This window comes from Manduca sexta, chromosome 15 (genome assembly GCF_014839805.1).
Source record: "Manduca sexta isolate Smith_Timp_Sample1 chromosome 15, JHU_Msex_v1.0, whole genome shotgun sequence".
NCBI lineage: Eukaryota > Metazoa > Arthropoda > Insecta > Lepidoptera > Sphingidae > Manduca > Manduca sexta.
The window spans coordinates 11625011-11647672 of record NC_051129.1 but is presented as its reverse complement, the minus strand read 5'-3'; the positions used below and the strand labels follow the sequence as shown (position 1 = coordinate 11647672).

Here is a 22662-nt window from a genome sequence, read left to right as displayed (position 1 = left end):
CTACATTGGTGACCCCGACGTGATTCATCCGACGCGATACACAAGACGTGATTCATCCGACGCGATACACAAGACGTGATTCATCCGAAGCGATACACAAAACGTGATTCATCCGACGCGATACACAAGACGTGATTCATCCGACGCGATACACAAGACGTGATTCACCCGACGTGATCTTCAAGATGGCAACAAAGCTCCAAATACACAGACAAAAGAAACGGATCTACTGGGAGTATCCGTTCAGGCGCGTATTCCTGACTTCTGGGTAGATGAACCTCGCGCCTGGTTCATCCGGATTGAAGCCACCTTAGCACCGCAGAAGGTGAGCGACGACACATGCCCAAGGAAGTTATAACATCTATTTTTTGGCACAACCTCCGGACAGGCAACAACATATTACTACAAGTGGTCGAGTAATCAATATACCTGTAAGATTTATGGATTCATTAGGACTCACATTATATATAAGCATATACATTTTTTACATATTTTTACTTTATCCTTACATTTTTTTTTTTTCTTTTTGTTCATATACACAGTGTTTATATTTTACAAAATTTATCATGTGCAAACAATTCTTCGAATCATTACTATTGCATCAGGTCGTAAACAACGCACGGTATCGAGTCGAGTACATGCCTGCTCATGTTTCTGCTCGATCAGCAAAGCGTTCGCGATGGACAGTTTTTGTACACATTTTATGTCTTTTATAATATTAACGTTATAACTTTGAATTATTTTAAAACAAATTGCTTTGTCAAATGTTACCCATCGCGAACAAACTGCGTAACGATGACCTAGATTTTAAATTATTTGTAACATTTTATTTGCTTACTTGGACATTGTCATAAGGTATAAGAAGCATTTATAGCGCTATAACTTCATACGTTATAGACCTCGCGGACAATCCACACTTTACGAATAATCGTAACAATGGGCAAAACTTATAGTAAAGAAGAAGTAGTTATAGCCCAGAATAGCGCAGTTGAAACGCAAGTTAATCAATTTAACATAACATTGATCGTCATAGCATCACTGCTAGTCATCGTGTTAGTTACTACAGTGTGGTTACAATGTCGACGCAAAGTTAAAAGTGGTTAAGAAAAGAGGTATCAATCGCTGCAACGAAAACAAACACCTCGCCACCTGCAGACAGCTACGCGTAATACGAGCTGTATCCTGTTGACGCGTCGAACTTATCGCAATGTTCAACAACAGCATCAGTGTCCAGTGTCTAGCGTTATTATTAGTCAGCGATGAATTTGTACTCGTCACATATTGTTTTATTGTACTTATGTGTAGTTACTTCTTTTTATAATATTGTTTTTATTGGTTGCGTTATTTTTTGTAAAAGGGGAATGGTGTTGGGACACACACACTTGCGCAGCTATGTAAGTGCACGTGCGTAGTTGTGCGAGAACGCTGTGTCACACCATACCTCCCGTATAAAAGCAACGCGCGTCTTTGTTTAATTAGTACGTCTTACGATTTGTTACTATTACCATCTAAGTACGCCTCTGTGTATTAAACGTACTCTGGAGTTTTGAATTATACAATATATACAGTGCCATCTTTGGAGTTTCATTATAGCTAGAGTTGCGACTCCCATACATTACATCAAATACACAGTCAACTCTACAGTTATATCGGACTGGACGCCATTGCCTCGTTCGTTTAATATAAGATTTAAGATTGAACAAAATACCAAATGGTAGATCTATGCGGGAGTCATAATTGAGTACGTAATTTAGGTACGTTTTTGTGTGTTTGGAATACCAAATAGGTTATGATAATTTTTCTTAAAGAATACTTTAATATCCAATATAAGTTGATAGGAAATGCCTCTGCGGCGTGGATGTATTATGAACGACTGCCATGTTGAGGTGAAGGTTCTAGTACCGGTCAGAAATTGATGTCGGGTTTTAAATACACATCAGTCTACCCCTGGAAACAAAAGCGTGATACTACGTATACATTGACGAAAGAAAAAAAAGACAAAGATCTTAAACTGCAGTACAGCTCTAACATAAATAAAAATGTATATAAGTAGCACTAAGTGTGGCACAGTAATGGCATTGCAGTTCAGATTAAGCGTAGTTTTGTGACGTAATGTCTGTTTTTGTACCGCTCACGAGCGCATCGCGTGCCCGCAAATGTTTGCGGCGAGGGAATGTATGAAACGTATTATTTTCTAATTTATGTGAGATTTTATGTTGGTTCAACTGCGAGTACAGAAGAAATTACGGTAACGAGTAGAAATTGAGTAAAGTTTATTAACCTTTGTCTATACGGTTCCAACAGGCCGGTATAATTGTGTCGACTGCCGAGGGATAATCATCACTCGTCAGTCGACATTCTATTGGACGGCGCCGTGACTGTCTAAAAAACATTAAACATTATGGTGAATCATGTTTTAATTCAGATTTTTAAAAAGTTAAATACTATAAATAACATTTACTTTCTCTTATTCTTTAATAAATGATAATAAACACTAGCATGATGACCGTCAGTAACATAAAATAATTAGTACCTTCAGTTCAGACAATTTTTAGATATAGCCAAAGTGGCTACTAAACGCCTAAACTGTTAACGGAATCTGGTTATTAATTATAATTTATTGTATATCGACGGATGAAAGGCTAATTGACTTACGGGACATTCTCTTCGTTTTTTTTTGTGCCCGTTCTGATGGTAAGCGATCACCGCAGCTTATGGACTCGGCGATGACAGGGATACAGACAAGCCGCTGCCTAAAAATCTTTAATTAATTTAAAAAAACATAGAAAAACGTACTAATTTTAACTATGTATGAAACTTAGTGTCGCAAAAAATGTCGCTTAAGACAATTAGGCTTTTAACTGTCGATATATTTAAAACAATACACTTCGACACCTGAAAGGCAATCACATCTGAGCGACAAATATACCGAAAATGAATTATATAAGTAAATATTTTGAATCGCCATTTTTTTCTGCGTTATTTGTTCTGGGTTTTGTAAGTCTAGGACAATTTCAATAACATTAGACTATACTTTTATAAAATAAAATTGGACTGCTATGAATTTGCATATTAGAATCAAAACTTTAAAGCACTCTCCCCAAAAATTTACTGACTGTCGCTTAGATATCATTGCCTGCAAGCGTCGACCTGATACTAATCTAATGATATACTAACCTAACATTTGTTTTTCATTACCAACAGATGGCGGTAGTTCCGTGTACCCTCCACGTAAATCCGATGGCGAGGGAGCGTTAGTGTCGGTGTACTGTATCACCTAATTAGTTCACACCTTGCAAGCGACGGTGTCGGATGACGATGTCCCCTTGTTTTTAGAAATGCGTATATCGGCTGCAGTGTTTGGAAGTTGTATATTACTGAACAATAATCTAGCTGTCGTCAAAATAAAATGTTGAGTACGGAAAACAAAATCTTGAGAAGTAGGGCTGCCATGTTGCGTGAGCAGGGGAACGCAGCTGTAGCGACGTGAACTAAGAAGTTAAATAATTTAATGAATTTATAAAATGTTTAACATGATTTAGATTTAAATTTCTACTCTACCAACAGTTATTTTATTTATTAAAAGGAACAATTCACAAAACATACATCGATGCCTGATTAATACAAGGTTTCAAACAGAAAGGTAAATGTAGGAAAATGAATAAAAAGACAAAGTAGTTTCCACCAGAGAAACGGGCAAGAAACTCTACTGTTGCTCTTTTCAAAATTAGATGTTAGAACATCTATACCATTTTATACGATTTATTATCGCTTATAGAAAAATAGAGAAGCATAAATATTTGTTTGTTCTCTTATGGGATTGTAATAATAATATATAATAATAATATTAGCTCTGTATTATACACTTGCCCCAGTGGGCAAGTGTATAATACAGGGCTGCTGAGCACGGGCCTCCTCTACTACTGAGAGGGATTAGGCCTTAGTCCACCACGCTGGCCTAGTGCAGATTGGTAGACTTCACACATCTTCGAAATTCCTGTAGAGAACTTCTCAGATGTGCAGGTTTCCTCACGATGTTTTCCTTCACCGTTAAAGCGAACGATAAATTCACAAATGGGATTATGGCAAACATTAATATTTTTATGCGATTCACAAGAAATATTTAAATGAATAATCCATGGCCGCTAATTATGTTTTATTGCTGCTACAAGTTTCAACGTCTGCGCGGAACACTACAAACACGCCTTAACTATACGCTTAACTACCATCATTTTATCTTACTAGCTACCCAAGAATCATCATAATCTTCAGCCAAGTCCACTGCGAAACAAGTATAATCATGAATCTTTAGCCTTTGGAAGTTCACTGCTGAACACAAGTGTCTCATCCTATCCACAGCCTGCACCCAAGAATTTTATTTGAAATTTAATATCTAAATTGTATTTATTATGATAACTCCGGTGCTGAGTTTCCAGTATCAAAGGATGGTAATATTTACTACTACTTACATTTAGTTTCTACAGTTAAAATAACTTTAATATTCATAATAATAACGTAACATTTCTATCTACTTTGTAATATTGTAAACTCGTCCGCTATAATTAACTTTTATACACAAGTTTTGGGTTGCGATTAGAAGTAAGCATATTTTGTAATCAATAATTGGTGTATTTTTAGTTGTAACCTGTTTTGTGTTAAATAAATAAATAAATAAATAAATCTATCACTTTGACGGATACTAATTACATCATTTAATAAACGTTAATCCTTCGGCGATATGATCTTTCCGTAGGCAACTAAAGCCAAATATACATACATTGTTCTGTTTATGTATTATCTATGTTTATCTTATTATGTCACAACTTCACATCTTTTTTAAGATACTCCCAGAGTGCTATGGGTTACTTTTATACTAAAAACGGACAGAAACCCAAGTAAAACTAGGATAAAGATTAATGAATACTTATGTTTACGCGAATGACATCGAAATAAAAATATTTTTCTGATTTTATCACGTTTCTTTATATTACATGTAATTATTGTCTCCCGACGTTTCGTAGACTGCAGCGTTCATGAATACGGGGCGGACTGAGGTGTTGTTCGTCCGAAAAGTCAGTTTTACAATATCTAACTACATATGAATATACAATTATACAAAACTAGACTCCGAAATGTCGAAAGAAAATAAAAATACAGAAATTGCGATAAAATCCGAAAATTTAGTTTTATTTCTATAAATAATGATCAATTAATAGGTATATGAGAGGTCGCAATTGTAGATAAAAGTTAATTATCTTACATCGCAGAATATATTTTATGAAACCTGGCACCATAATTTACGTCCGTTAAATTTAACCTTGAAAATGTTACCCCTACTACCTCCACAAGTCTCAGAACTGGTAATAAGTCATCACGTCTGTTGTAATAACGTAGGTGGCAGGTAATACCCAGCCGAAGCGGCAACTGTGGGGTCCCGCGGGATCGATGTCGAGTCCCTCTCGCTCCCGACTCTCGTACACCGAGTTATTCGATTTTAAAACAACCTGGGGGACTACAATGAGCTAAGGCTGCGAAGTAAATGTAACAGGAAAATATGAAGACGTTACCGTCTCATTTATGTTCAAAGGCTTTACTCTTATGACATCGAGGAACATCTCTACACACCCATTTGGGGTAAAGATGTGAGCGTAGTTGGACGTATTATAGAAATTTTAGGAAAAGAGATTTTGCTACATACACAAAGTGTTAAAACCCGCCATAGTGGCCCACGTAAGTGTGTCGCGTTCTGGGATCAGCCCGTGCATATCCGCTTCCAACAGGCCTTCATAATTGTGTCGACTGACAAGGGGTTATCGTCTCTCGTCAGTCGACATTCTATCGGACCTAACTGCATATACCATCAGATGCAGTCGAGTCACTTTATCGTGGACTTATAAATAGAAAGATGGTTTGAACCTCTGAAACTCTACTAAAAACATTGTTTAACAAAGTATAATATTATGTTCATATTTAGTCATATTTTTCAGATGTCACAAGAAATTACAAAGCCAAGACAAAATAAACATAACAAGCTTGCCTTTGTTAAAATTAGGTTGGCTGAAATATTGCTCATGTAATGAAGACTTAAAGCTGTGGATAAAATTATGAAGAAATGCGTAATTTATTCAACTGAATGATGACTCGAGCTATCCGCACGCCTGATGTTAACAGACACGTGTGTAAAATTGCTGCGGACTGCCAAACTGATTACCTAGGGCCATGAGAATTTTAACTTGGATGGTGTTTCTACTGTTTAGGGGCAGTCGTATCACTTACCATCAAGCGATCAGCAAGCTCGTCGCGCCATTCAAAGCAATAAAAAAAAACTGGAGATATGCTACTATACAGCGGAATGACGTCACGGATCTTCCGCTGTATAACGTTATTAATCCATACAAACACTTCAATTATATAGTTGACAGTCATGTGTAGTTTACAGTCAACACATCAGATCATTGGTAAAAAAAGGTCATATAAAAAGGAAATTCTACCCAATGCTCTGACTTAGGTACTATCTGGAATGTTAACATAAATAACACAGTGCAGTATTTATGTAGGAATTTGGAGTAGTTACTAATTGCAGGCAACTGTAACATCATCATTAGGCGAGCTACTTACTCGTCTTTTCGTTTAATGGTATTAAAAGCTTAAACCCAGTCCTCTTTAATATATATCCAGTTAACTATATAGTTAACCGGTAGTAAATAAATCAGGCGTTACACGAAAACATTAATGATACAAGTGTACCAATAAAGTCATAAACACAATAATACAGGGTTATAATTTAACCCTTAATTGCTTTAACCGGTTTAAGGTTTGCCTCCACGTTAAACTATGTTTTACATGTGATATTAAAGTATTTTTTGTTTGCGGAAAAAATATTTTATGACGTTAATTACATTAATTTCTGTATATAATATTAATTTAATTTGATACTTATTTTTGTATTGTGTTGAATCACGAGACGCCAGACGAGTAAGGCTCTCGCCAGATAGCAACCATCCCCATTGTCTATATAATCAACAGCCACACCATCAAGAATTTAATATTATAATGTGCTTGGCAGAGAACTGCAGTCATCACAATGAAAGTAAGATATCCACACAACGCTTTTGTAGAATGAAAATGACTATAATTTCATATTCCGATTTCAGATTATTACTATCAAAATTCCAACATAATCGCATTTTCAGCCTACAAATATGTAACAAACAAATGGATAAACTCACGCGCAATACAAGATTAGTACGGATTAACAAATAATCCGCTCGATACCGTGATTACACTTGTTTATCAATACATTATCAACATAAACTGGAGTAATTAGCCGCGATAAATCATTACAATCAATAGCATTAGAAACTTATGCACCTTTAAAATAATTTATACGTAGCTAAGGCTCTAATACAATCTGTGAAGCGACTAGCAGAGATGATCTATCAGACGGTACACTGAGGTGAGACGAATAGGTCGTCAAAGTAATGGTGAGCATCACTATTGACTACAAAACAGGCCTAGCCACCAAACCTGTTAATTATTGACAAATTACTGCGTATTACGCTCATTATAAGAGATCAGATTTCGAGTTCCATAATGTAAATACACCTACGCTATAAGCCTATATTCTATTTCGAAGACGGCAAGCGGCAAGAAGGAGACAGCGGTGAGTCTTGGGAAATTATTCCACAGATCCCCCTTTTGTATAGCAACTATCTGTAGTATTTGTTTGAATTATTGCGCGTCACTTTAAAATTGGACTCCATGGTGGCAGCAATTGGCAAGTGAACTGGAATGCCTTGCTAAATTCAACTACAATACCTTACAGATATCCATAATATATCTCCTAAGGCTAAGCGATATATATTTCACAAATATCTGGTACTGGTGAAGATACCTAACAATCGACCAGTAAAGGGGTTAGTGGTTAACACCCCTAGTATTTAACATCGCGCCGGCTAATGGGGGCATCAGTCAGTGGCTATAAAACTATACCACTTTATAACAAGTATACCCTCCACATGGGTAGGTAGAGAACATGGATTACTACTTTAAATTATTTTGCTGTTATTTATACGTTTACTTTCATTTATCTTGTTGTATAACATAATGTTAACTATATTAAATAGGTAGTAAGGTAACAGTACCTCGTCAAAGTCATCATAATATAAAACAATGCTAACAGTAGATGTCTTGCTTTTCGAGCTATAAGGAAATGTTCAATGAAAAGATAATTTGGATGTTTAGCCTTAATCTTAGTAATCACACGAACACAGCTTCTATAGCAAACAATAAGTTCGCGTGAGTTCATTCGAGTTGTAATCTAGATTACGCATTGTACCTACTTTTAAAATATTCAGTGAGATATTTCTTCGGAAATATTACGTATTGGAAAATCGTTAAGCGTATAATAAATACACAACATGAAATGTTGTCTTGCTCTAAGCTAAACTCGTTAAGTAAGTTTTATTTACAAACCAATATTACTGAAGATTCAAACAAATAAACAAACAGACATCAGCAAATGTTATTCTGAAAAGCATCCCAAAGGCAATCCCGGCAATCAGCGGACGGGCGGGGGTGGGGGGCAAGGCGCGGGGTGAAGGGCGCGCACGTGGTAGCCACCGCGGTTGCCATGACGACCGGGGGTCAACGACCCACGCGACACCACTGCAAAATTGCAGCCTTTTCCTGCACATTTCCTAACCACACAACACACTTCCAAACATAGACAATATGCGTTCTTATTTTAAATTAAAATAAATTCTTACCTTTAATTCCTTTAGATGAAATCTTAAAATACTTGTTGAGAATATAAACTTGATTCTAATAAGCACTTAATAACATGTAAAACTAATTTATTTTTCAAATCTAATTCTAATTTCGTATACAAACACAGGCCACCGATTAACAACGTTCACGTTGCCGCACTAATTGCTTCACATTACTAAAACATCACACTGGCCGCACGGAAGGGGTGACATTTCAAAAATCGAACGTCACATTTCGAAAAATATAAAAAAATAATGTACAACAAAAACGTTCGCGTGCCGGTACATTTCGCCGAATGCGGCCGGCCGGCGTGTTTCCAACGCACAAAGCGACCAAATTAACTTTACATTCGCCGAACGCGAATTCTTACCTTATCATAACATAAGCGACTCGGCCCCACCGGCAGACTCAACTTTGCCGTGCTATATATTCGGATTCCATTTTCAAATTTTGCTGAGGAAAACTCGCTTTTCCACTGTCGATGTAAATGCCAATTTCCTTTTCACGTCGTACCCGCATTCTAATTTCAAACCTAAGTGGGGTGAAATTAAAATTCATATTGCCTTGAAACTCTATCCTAGACAATGCGCCACGCAATGACGTTTGCAAGGAAAAGGACGACGATATATTATTCCGTAAGCGAGATAGAGACAACACGACCCCGAGGGAAGCTAGGGGTGCATGTGAGAACGACAGACAAACCGTGAAGAATCGATCTGAAAGTTCTTGAAGATGGTTTAAAACTTGTTAACGATAAAGAGTTATGAAGTCGATACTAGACTTATCCTTTTAGTACTCACAAACTGTGAACAACTATATTGATAAAATATTAAATAATAACTATTAGAATATATAAAAAAGTTTATCACGAAAGATTTCTCAAAACCAATCTCTAAAAAAAATAGTTTATTAAAGTCCGACTAGAGATTTAAACGAACTTTATTGATTGAATTCATTTGAAATTTCGTCAAGCACCTGTTGACGTGGATGCCGAAACTTCTGTTTTCCAGTAATATGTCCCTACTATCTGTCCTAGTAATGTCTTTTTCATCGGTATTCTAGCTAGAAATGATGGTATAAAAGTGAAAATTTATTTATATTGCAAATTGGTTAAAAATCTCAGATTTGGATAGAATTTGGGATCCAGAATATGTCAAACCTTGGATTAAAATGTATGCTGCTCTGTATCCTCGATGAGAACGCTATGGGAAATCTATCCCGGGACTTTCGCAAAAAATACGGCCTCAACACAAATACGGGAGGAGCCGGGAACAAAAGTTTAACTTACTAATATTATCTTACTTCTTACTCTTTTTAATATTATATATATGGGAAAGGTTGTGAAAATTTTTGGATGTTGGAATGTTTCAAAAACAGCTTAATGGATTTGATTGACAATTGATAGACGGATAGAATAGAATTGAAATTATTTATTAGATTTTTTAAATAGATGGTGCTGGCGTCCCGAACAATACCTAGTATTGTATAAAGCTCTGTGATATATAATTTCATGAACTCAAAACCTAGCGCATTATCAAATCTAAAGTAATCAAATTAGTAAAGTAATTCCGTCCATATCTATTTATCGCACGAGTATCTGTCTAAGCGAACCATTCAGGAATTAATTCGTGCCCAAACAACTCCGCAAACTTTCACATTCAATAATAACCGGGATCGAGGATCCATAAATATCCCTATAAACCAGTATCAATAAGCAAAGATATACAGAGCATCAAAACAAGCAATTTCACGCAAACTCGCGGGCGGGAGCTACTCTGGCGCGATTCGCGACGGGCGCTCATCAAGGATTCCCTTTGCAGAGCATCCTCAGCGCTCCCCCTCGCGCCTGCACTCTTCCCCCCTCTCGTGCCGAGCGCGGGGACTCAAAAGAGACTCTTTCGATTGCACAAGCTTATAGGTCAATGGAAATATTGTTGACGGCTGCGATATGTGGAGATTACTCGGGTTTAATGCTAGAGGTAAGGATGGATTCATACTGTCTGGTTTCAAGTGAATCCAACAAAAAAAAACATAATACTGCGACAATACCTCTTTAAACGACTTTTTACTACAAAGCTGGGATATCCCACGGATACTAAGATGGTTTCCTTGCAGAAGATATCTATGAGGCTCTTTGATAGACGTTTTAGTGTCTATTCTTTTGTAACTACTACATTACGCTGATCATCATCAAAACATCATACGATGTTTGTTCTTATAAAGTATTTTTTACTCAGAATAGTAGAGAGACAATTATTGTGAGCAGGCTCGAACTAAAAGTATTAAAATGTCTGTTCGAACTAAAAATATTTGGTATGCAATAAGTGTTGTAACCCGTGAAACCCTTAAAAATACTACCAAATTACGGTTGTAAAATTGACTAGTGAAAAAATTATTATTAAAAGAGTGCTAGCAATGTTATTATGTACTAGATCTAGTGGTGAGTAGTGTGAGGACACAGTATAATGTCGATCAGTGACAGAGTCGAAACTTTCGATACTCCAAGATAATACCGGTCTTATTGGAACCAAGTGTCTTAAAATTCAAAATTTTTGCTATGATATCCGGTATATACATACATTGGTCTTAACTTTTACTTTCTAGAGCACATGTTTTGGGTTATTATTATTATTCAGGAATTATTTTTCATGTCATAATATGTTTTATACATGATTGTAACCTGTTTTGTGTTTTATAAACAAATAAAATAAATAAGTAATACCGATAGAGTTAACTGCCATCTGCTTTTGGAGCATATGAATATTTAGAAAAATAGATGCTTAAATGTAGCCTAAAATTAATTAAATTACAGCAAACATAATTCAACACGAGCCACTGCGGCTTTCACGCAATGCTCACTCCAGTCAAAACGTATCTATATTTCCCCTCCTTTTTTACCCACTAACAAAGAAATTACATTTGAACAAGAAAAGCGAACCGCAAAAATGTCAACCTGTCACGTGATACGAATTCTTCCGCCGTGAATCGCATCGAGGCACCTGCCGGCGCGGCTCATTGGCTCGGAAGGATCTCTTGACAGTCTTTCAAACTCACGGGACTGTATCAAAATATAACATCAGTTTAACTTTAGGGACGCGGGTCTCTGCCATTCAAAGTAATCAGAATGATATGCTTCGCGAATCTTTTGGTTTTCATTGATATTTCTTATAAAGTTTACCACCACGGTTGAATTAGTGTTGTCACTGTTTTTCTTTTTTCTTCTTTACATCTAGAGATAACTCCGTATTGAAAATTTGACAACACATTTAATCGTTTAAAATTTCTAATTAGTGTCATTGATTTTCCAAATAATTTGGAGCATCGATTTTGTTGATTATATAGTTAGCATTTTCAATGAGATGAGCTTCAGTGCTTTAATGGTGGCTTCCATTTTTCGGCGCTAAAGTTGATGAGCATCTTAACTCAGCTCCCGAATATGGCCACATATGTATTTAAATTAATAACAATATCACACTCCACACAACATCGCAGTAGCGCTCATCCGCTTCCATACTCTACAAAACTTCAACAAACTTATACGGAGAACGCCTAAAAAGATAAAAGCAAAGCGAAATTAGCCTCTTCACATTCCTAATGTAGCAATTGAAAATTACAAAATCAGCATGTGAGCTCAGCTCAAAGGTAAGTAGGCTGGCAGCGAGGTAACGACCCGGCCACTGTCAAAGCAACGGGTAATTATCTGAGCAGATGGCAACGACTCCGAGTGCTTCGCGTACCAAGAACGTAAGGCGTCATTCATTTTTACTGTCTACTACTGCCTTGTTACGGATATTTAGTGATGAAAATGATGATGTTAACTCGTGAACTATTAAAACTATTTAGTGATAAACTTCGCATTTCAGAATCTTGAATAATATGAAGCCTTGAAATTTGAATAAAAATTGCAATTTAAATTCATTAAGCTCATATAAAAATGATGATGTAACGCGCAGTATTCCGAATGATCATAAAATACTTAACCATAAAAATGAAAAGCAAAAAACAAACATTTTATAAGTTTTGCGTCATCCGCGATCTGTCGGCTCATCGTATAGCCAATAGTTACAAGTGGGCAGTGGAAGCGGCGCGATCAAAGGAGACGCGCGGCGCAGATCAAAGCGGCCGTAATGACTTTTTAGTGGAGCGCCAGAGGTCGAAGGGGTGCGGCTTCGAGTAGCTGGGGCGGTTGGCGGCGGCGGGACACACGACACAAGTTACGTTCCTGCAACGAGATAAGTTACAGTGAGTTAAAGATAAGTTTTTGGTTTGTATTGATTTTTTCAGTATTAACATAAGTTGAAAAAGTTTCAAGAATTAAATTTAAAAAACCCGCTTATACGCCCCCCTAAAAAATTTCATGTGCCATCCATGATCTTTTTTTTTAATTATAAATTCGAATTTTCATCTATGATCTTTGACGTACCTGGAAAAACGTGATTAGTATCATTATAAGTAATAGTGACTTTTTGCATTTACTTCTTACATAAAAAACATAATTTTCGTCAGAGCTTTTTTCCACTTAAACACTTTCAGGCAAAGCCGCGAGCAAAACCAGTAATAAAATAGCCGCGAAGTAACCTCCTCCTCGTGTCGCACCCCACCGCTCGTTTTTGTTTCCGCGCGGTGTTGTTTAATGAATATCACTGAACACTCGTCGTGTCCCGCGACTCCGCTCGAGTGCTCCTCGCTGGTACTCACCGCTGATAATGTACTGCATACAACTGCCCCTGCAATTACTACCCAAACTCATAGCTTCTCGGTATTGTTGTTAGTCTAGTTCTATGTATAACTACAAGTGCCTAGTAAATTAAAGCCAAATGGAAAATGTGTTGATCACAAGTTAGAGTGAAGTAAGCACAGGTGGAAATGATAGCGGCAATAGGCTACTGAGTGGGTGTGGAACAGACTACTGAGACGAATGTCTTCAAGTTCAAACCCAAGGCACGCACCTCTGGCTTTTCTAGAATGTGTGTATTCTTTGTAAATTATCGCTTGGTTTAACGGTGAAAGAAAACATCGCCAGGTAACCTGCATACCTGAGATGTACTCTAACGGAATTTTAAAGGTGTGTGTAGCCTGCCAATCCGCAATAGGCCGGCGTGGTGGAGTAAGACAGTAGTAGAGGAGACCCCTGCCTAGCACTGGGACAGTTATGCACTGTCCCAGCGGCCTGATATTATTATTATTACCTATTAAGCAGTTGGAAGAAGATACAAACCAATGATGAAGTAAGCTGGCTTGACATGCATCACGCTGGCAAATGTAATAAATATCACTTTCTAATTATTATATATATAGAGCCACAAGTAGCTTAAAAAGAAATTCAAATCGCCTTTAAACTTGCGTGCCTTCATAAATTTTTTCCTTCATGAATAATATAAACTTCAAAGAGTCTACTTTATTTTAGATACAGAAAAAAAAAGATTGAAGTTAATGTATAGATGTGAAGTTTTTTATTTGTTCCGCTACTTTTGTAGTTGTAATGACAAATTTGTGTGTCGTCGTTTACCATTACCTAAGCAAATTTATAAAAAATACCATATGAGTTTTAAACGAGTAATAACCTAGAATCTAGGTAGCAGTTATAAATTTCGCTTGCGTTTAAACATTTTCTCAGTATAAGGAATCAAGTCATAATAAAATAAGCCAATGTTATTTACAAACGGTATACCTTTCTATTAATAATGTGTTTCTAAAACCAATGTAATAGTTTCAGACATAACAAAGTTACAAACTTTAAAACATGTAGATTTTTATTAAGAAGCGTATATAAAGGCGCGGTCACAGTACATGTGCATTGTGCAGGCGGCGGCGCGGCGACTCGCAGACGATTGCGATGTCAAACAGAGATACGACAAATGAGCTGAAAGGATGTGGGTCGCGCCCACGGCGTCTCCTGCCGCACCTGCAGGACTATTCTGGATAAGACGTCACTCGTCTTGAAACCCATAGTATATATTTATCGTGAATTGGCCGGTTCAGGTGATCGTGGTACTCACATAAAAAAAGTAGAAATTAATGTGAAAAGACAGCTTGTCGCGACATATCCTAAATCGAGTGAGATTTCTAAAGGCTCAAACCTTACCTTACCTTATTCCTTTCTTTTGATGTTTTACAATCAACTAGTTAATTGAATTTTGATGTTAGTTTTGTTGAAAAAACCTTCATACGAGGACTAAAGGAGACCTAAAGTTCCAGGAAGTATGATATTTACGCCACAATTTTAATACGAAGTTCGAAACGAGAACTGAATATTCGGCTGTTTCTCATTAATGTCAAAATATGTTCACTCAATTTACATATTTCGAGAGTCCAACTGGATAGGTACCACCACAGTGTTCATACCTTCTATCGATACCTACAAGCAGTGCAAGCATTACAAGCAGTTGTATTACTGTTTGAAAGATATTTCAGCGAATGATACCAGTCGCCAGTATAAGAATTAACACCAAGCTCAGCATAACAAGCGTAGTGCAATACCTCATCAGTGGCGAAGGCTGCAGTTTTCCGAAAGGTCACCCGACACAACATATAGGTTCTAGTATGCATAAATGCGGTCGGCAAATCATTATAATGATAGATAGATTTACATAAATTACGAAAAGGACATTACACAAGGATTACCGACAGGAATTGAGTTACATGGAGTTTTCGTCACATATGCCTTGTACCACACATTGCTTTCTAATAGAAACTTTTGTAGTATTACAAAGTAAACAAAGTAACTACAACGCGAGAGTTCCAGAATATTCCCGTGAGCAATGTGGCGACGGTAAGCGGAGTCCCGCTAATTTCCCGAGGTAAACACGGGCTCGAGCCGCCACCGAATCCCGCAAACGTCTTAGATAACGGACACACTTGGACAGTTTTAAATCCCTTACCTATATGTGTGGGTTCGCTGTTAGACAGAATGGCTTAACTGTGATATGATTTAGGTTTTCAAGAAAGTCTTAAACACGGAAATATAAAATTGTGTCCATAGGGACAAGTATAAAATTGTGTAAATAGAATTAGGTATTCATTATATATACATTACAATTTCGTCATTAGGTGTAAAGTTACGTTCATTGTTTATCTATCTGACCAGTGTTTTATGTTTAAGCAGATGTTTGACGTTGAAATAAAACTACTTATTGGAAGTTTTCGCAATAATTTTTTCTCCCGACCTTTCGAAGATTTTCATTGCCCGTCTCGTGTCCACGGAGACTTGTATTTCATTGATTAATACATTTTTATAAACAGTATAGACCAGCAACTCGTCGTTATTTGTTCTGGTATTATGGATGTTTAAAATATTACCTACAATCAATGACATAAGTTTACATAACTTATCTTCTTTAGAACAAAAAATTATTAGAGTAAGTTAAGAATATTACACATATAATAACTAAGTTAATATAGTTAATGGTTTGCAGTCTGCACACAAGTATTTTTTTTATTTATGTCTGCTTCCCGCATTATTAAAACCAAAAACTCCTACTACTTAAAATAACAGAAATCTATTTTTTATATATTGTTCGGCTGTGTTCTGAGTCCGTCTGTATATGTATGCTCTATTTCGGCATATAAACTACAAAATGCCAAATCTGTAGGTTTTTCTGGAGCCAATTAGTGTGGAACGTCAAAGTCTAAACCTTTGACCGCGCCGGCGCAAAGGTAAAAAGGGACACGGATTTGAAAATGCTGGTCCAAGTTAAATGGATAAAGAAGGGTTGTACATGTTTATTACGTACTTTTAGATTTACTCGGAATGAGGATGTTGATATAGAATATAGATCAAAGATCATCACAATTTATACGGAACAAATGTTCAAACAAAAATGTATGATTAAACGAATGATTATGAATTGATAATAAAGAGAATTGACAAAGATGATACTCCCGTATTTTATTTATTCATCATAGAAAAATTACTTCCTGTATAATATTATGTATAAACTACTTTAAGTATTATTATTTTAAAGAAGCTCAATAAGAATGGACTGAACATAATCCACATAATATACTACTAGCGCCATCTATGCAGTCTTGTGCAAAACTACGATTTACCTCTGCATGCCATATTAAAATAATTAATTAATGTCCGATTAAAAATTCAATTATCTTACAGATAAGAAAACATTTTAGCTTTACAAAATAATTGCTTAAAAAATATAATATTAAACTACCAATTAAGCAAAAGTGTGCGTTGGCCGGGAATCGAACCCGGATCAACTGCTTGGAAGGCAACTATGCTGACCATTACACCACCAACGCCCTTGTGATATCTGTCAAAAATTATTCTTAGAATCATTAATTTTTATGTCAATATTAATTTATTTCATACTTCTTAACAAAGGAGTAACTAATAAATATTATAGTTTGCAAAGAATTGTTAAAAAATTAACTAGTTTCGCTCGCGGCTTCGCGCGCGATAACACTCCCGCTATACATTTTCCTTGGATGAAAAATAACTCAGGGCCTGAATTGATGTCCATACCAATTGTCATAGAAATCTGTTCAATACTTATTAAGTTTTTCGCGTTCAGACAGAAGCACCAGGGGAATTTTATATGTAAAGATATGCAACAGCGTCAGTACATCACAAAACCCGGAATCCAAATCCAGATACCTCAAAGGCATTAAGATACCGCCTTGCACTATCAAAGCTAATTAAAATTGCAATGACACTACAACGAATCTTAACTTAACCCGTAGGCGGTCGCGGCAGACAATGAGGCGCGGCAAGAGTCGCGCGGAGGGACGCTCGAGTGCTCCGCTGTAATCAGGGCTAATAGAAGCGCGTATGCTTTGATCTGCACCTCAAAGAGACGAGGGCCGAACTCGCGAGACGGAAACACACGTGACAAACTTTTAGACATGACAATTTGGGTTCTCACTGCGTGGATCGAGCTGTTTGGTATGTAAATTGGATTCTAAAGCCTTTTAAAAGAGACGAGCAAGTAACTCGTCTGGAGAACGCTACAGTCCTTACGTAACACCATCAGGAACTTCGAACTTGACTGTGGTCACTGGTATATGATATCATATAAAGTATAAATGATATCGTTTTTACAGAACGAAATAGGCTCAAAACCTATCTATATCTAACCTCAAGAAATATCTGCAGCAGGTTTACACTTAATTTGTTCTTTTAAGTAGAGACGTCGTGGCCGGATGTCTATATGTATCAACCTAATTTACTTTTGCGGAGTAGCGACAATTGAACTGGCATTCTTAAAAATTAGATTGCGTGTGATTCAGTCTAAATTACGATAAGCCTGCGATATCAGAACGTAACGGGGACATGACACGAATGACACAATAGCGATGGAGTCTCGTGACTCCTGCGCAGCGAAAATATACGCCTGTATCTCTGAACAGAGAAGAAGCAGTGATGGTCTTAGTGGTTAACGAATGAGGAAACCGCCTGAACCCTCGCGCTTGCAAATAGCAAGAAAACTTCCTTAACGAAACCACGCGTGGTGGCTTCTATCGCGCTTCAAACCACAAGGGTCGATACATAAATAATTCATATTTCCTCCGTATATCTATTAAAAAGTTTGCCAGCATATGTGTTCCTTCCTTCATTAAATCTCAGGTCCTTCAAATAGAGCGCGAAGAACCAATTAATCAGGCCGGCATAACTGTGCCCACCGTCTGGTGATGTTTGTCTCTTGCCGGTCGACATTTTTCTGCTTCACTGAACTCCTACCATCAGCTGCAGTGAGGAATAAATAGCTGAAACGTTGATAAAAAAATAACTTTACCTTCCTTCAACAATTGGATAAAAAGGTCGCAAGCGTCTTTTGCCAAGAGCTTTGCATTTAAGGGCACTATTGAGTAAAAATAGGCAGTAATGCACGGCCGATGCATCAATTCAATTTGTAGATAGCAACTCCTATTTATAAATGTGGAATGTAGAGAAGCAATTAGGCAGGCCGTCATAGTATCGAGAAGATCGAGAGAATCAATCACGATCAAGAGACATGTCTCCACTGTTCGATATTTTATTCCGTTTACCAGTAGTGTGGTTACCTTTATGTAAGTTTGGATTTAAAGTTGTCGTGGCGATTACTATCAGGCAGGCGAACTGCTCGTTTCATCTAATTTTATAAAAATGGTTTTATTTATTTGATTCACAAAACTAAGCTTTACGCATAGTTAGAAGTGAACAAAAATATAGAAAATATAGATTGCAGCGTTGTGTATGTCCTTCTAGCAGTGAACAGCTCACTCTTTAAACCTAGTTAATGTTGAATCAGCATATCATATTTTATAGGTCGCGTCAGATTAGCTCTGATTAAGGGTAATGGATTAGTCGCACGGTTTTTTTACCCTCTTGTTATCGTCTTATGTACTAAAATAAAGTTCATTTTAAGTTCCTGACCATTTTTTTTTATAAATACAATCCACCAATATTTTGTATCTTAGCCGTTTGTTATATCCATTTTTTGGAAAGGAAATTCGTATCCTGTCTAGGCCCTTTGTTATATTTCTAGCTATGAGAATATTCACTGCTGTCTTTTACAGACAGTACGAGGTAAAAGGAAGATAATTTTTTAAAACAATAGCTATTTTATTTAAACTTAGTTTGACTCGGTTTCATTTAATCCCTGGATAAGTAAAGAATAATGACTGTTGCGAGCGCATACCCTAATAGATTAATAGTATTTGATTCCTTACTTACCTTTATGAAACAGGTGTTGACCTTTAGGAAAAGCATATGTTAGGCCTGCAGCAAGGTAACTGACCACTAATCATAACGATTTATTTGACAGAAGATTCATAGTCCAACCGAACCATTTCCTAAACAATCTATATTATATCTGCCACATCTACACGAGCCGATTGCCAAAAAGGAGTCAGTTCTATCGACTCGTAACCCTGCGGCATCGCAAGGCAAGGCACGGAAACGTTGAAGTGTAAGCGTTGTGAGTGCAATATTGTTTTCTTTACGCTTTGCGGCGCCGCGCGGTGTAATTGATTCTTTTGTGCCATAATTGCGGACAGATCGCATCGTATCCACGGGACCGCGACCCGGGCCTCGACTGACATTTAGCACTCGCTCTTTAATTGGTTTTCTTATTGTCAAATGGCCGGGGGTGTTTTGTTTTGTTTCGGGGTAATTATGGCCCGGTCCGGGGCGTTCGGGTGTCCTTTTGTTGAAATGTCATGGGGTATGTCATTTTCATTCTGCACTTCTGTTTGGGTTTTTGATGTAGCCGCCTGAGGTAATTCGGAATCTGTTCGGTCTAATAGGCTTTATTATTTTCATTGTATTTTTTAATTACAGTTAATTGCACATAGTGTAAAAGGTTAGAAAATGTCTTCAACATTTAACCGTCTAGTTCTTTGTATAGGGTCATGGTCGTGTGATTCCACTACAACTGATCGTAAATAAAGTAACGTCCAGTAAGTATCTCTAGCATAAATATTTGAATTGAATTTGGACAGCAGTAGAACGAATCTCGTTTTTGACGTGTAATATCGTCTGACGACAACAGAGAAGAAATATTTAAACGATGTAAACGTTTACTTATTACATATACGAATACTTTGCAATTGTTTATTATTCGTGCTAGGGATGACTGGGCAGCGTGACTGGTAGCCTTACGCTGCATTGACGCCTACACCAGAACACGGGCTCGGGGCTACACTAGGCGGCACCCAGCTGGGGCGGCTGCGAACGAGGACTAGATACCTTCCGTCAGAGGAGGCCGCTGCCGTCCCTATTGCGCCGAAGATGACCATGGTGATTTTACACTAAGATGGTTTTTATTGTTATTGTCGTACATTGAGCATAAGTAGTGAGAGTGGCTCAAACCGGCGGACACCCGACGTGAGTCATCTCTCCGGGCGGCTTAACGCCGGGTAGCAAGGCCAGCGTACCCCTTAGCCAAAATAGCCGATTTTTTTTTTCTACAACCCGCCCTCACACCCACCACTACAATTCCTGTAAGCCAGGATCAGCAGTGGCACGCATTTTATCTAGATAAGCTAGTTATAAAGCACCACGGATAAAATTAAATGAAAGGGTCCTATCACATGAGCTGTTAGATTTGATTCCAATAGGCATGGCAAAAACGCCGGAAAGCACGGAAATTCCGTCTAGTTTCAACAAGGTCCATGTAGTACCTATACAACCCCAGATGTTATTTGCATACTGTTTAACATGATGTTGCGCTCTTCATGCCAGAGACCACACTCCCAAAGAACGTGATGAGCAGATTGTTCAACCTCGTAACCAGGTGTAGAGCATGGGCACGCAGGAGAATCAACCAGCCTAAATGAGAACAGTTTACCCTTAAAATTACCATGGTCGGTAAGGAATTTCGATACACAGTAATCTATTTCTAGCCAAGTTTTAATTCGCTCCATAAATGATTTTGAGCGTAGTGAAAGACAGTCCCCACGTTGAGGTCGATATCCTTGTCAAGGCGTAAAAGTTACGTTTTGATTTGTCCCCGACGTTTTTTATATGCTCTAGAAAGGAAAAATTTCGTTCTAAAATCAAACATAAATAACAAACCGATTCTTTCCTTTTTACAACAATATTATTAAATTTTATTCGCGGCGGTGATTTTAATATACTTTTTAAAAGCAGTTGGAACATTTTGTGTGTGTGTGTGCGAATGTAAGGCGATTTCTTTCACCCCATTCAGATATTAATTGTAAACACGTATCCGCCAAACTTTCAAGCCCCGATCTACTATTAGATTCTATTAGTAAGAGGCCGTCATCCGCATATCCGGTTAAAGTGCATCATAAAATAATCGATTGCCACCCATGAAGGCTTTGTGACTGGTAGATCACTTTCTCTGCGAAAATAATAAAAGGTGTACAGATAAAGTATAAGTTCATGAGGCGATTATCCCTCACCACTCGCCAGTAAACACAACTATGCTAATCTGTTCAAAACGGATATTATACAAAAAACCCTATTTAGCACCCGCTCGAATTAGTGTACAATCAATATAAAACCCCATCTATAAAAATAAAATCAAAACACATACAGATTTACTAAACATACATTAACGTTGATCGCGTATGAAACTACAATATCATTAATGTTAAAAGAAATAACATGATGAAAATATAAGATCAATCGATCCAAAACTTGGCCAAAGAGAACGCATCAAGTATTATGGAGAGTACCAATTGTTAGAAAAATAATTTCGAAAATGTTAAACCAATCATACCGATCTGTAAAAAATATTAATTCATAAAGGCAATCTATTAAAAAGGGAGGAGCGGAAAATAAATATGTTACAAAATCTAAAATATCCGTCGAATCACACGAGATCAGCAAACAATAATGTTGACATTTTCAAATCAATGCGCGGCCATTTTGAATTTCGATGAAAGACCTTGTTAATCCATAGACTATTTTTTTATTTACTCAAGTTATAACGTATAGATATGTACACGTGTTAGCAAACACGAAGTTATGTCGACCAAAAAGGAAATAATCCAGTTATTGAATATATTATCAATATAAAATGTTTATTTCTTTATCGACAACGTCCGACAGTGATTGATATGTTACCGTATTCACAGATAAGGGATATATTTTTTAATTTCCACGTACCGAAGATAATTTGTGTAAACTAACAACTGTAGTGTAAACAGTTTTGGATTTTTATCGCGCTCGAATGTTGATATTATGTACTAGTATTTAACATTAGCAGACATTTTGTATAAACATGTTCCATGATTTATAATATCTAGTGCGAACGATTATGTTTTTTATGTAAGTATCTTTGTATTAAAATTATAAAATAATGTTATATAATGATGATTATATATGTAACGCGCTGGTAAATATTACTAATAAGAGCTAACTACAATAGAAAAAATATTGCTTGTCCTGCTTTACATCTACGTACTTAAACCACTGACTCTACGCGAAAT

General features: G+C 37.0%; 1 non-coding gene across 1 annotated transcript; it reads right to left on the bottom strand.

Moving 5' to 3' along the window:
* Positions 1 to 16953: 16953 nt before the first annotated feature.
* On the bottom strand, positions 16954 to 17025 carry Trnag-ucc. The gene has a single exon. It is a non-coding gene; the product is annotated as a tRNA-Gly (tRNA).
* Positions 17026 to 22662: the final 5637 nt, after the last annotated feature.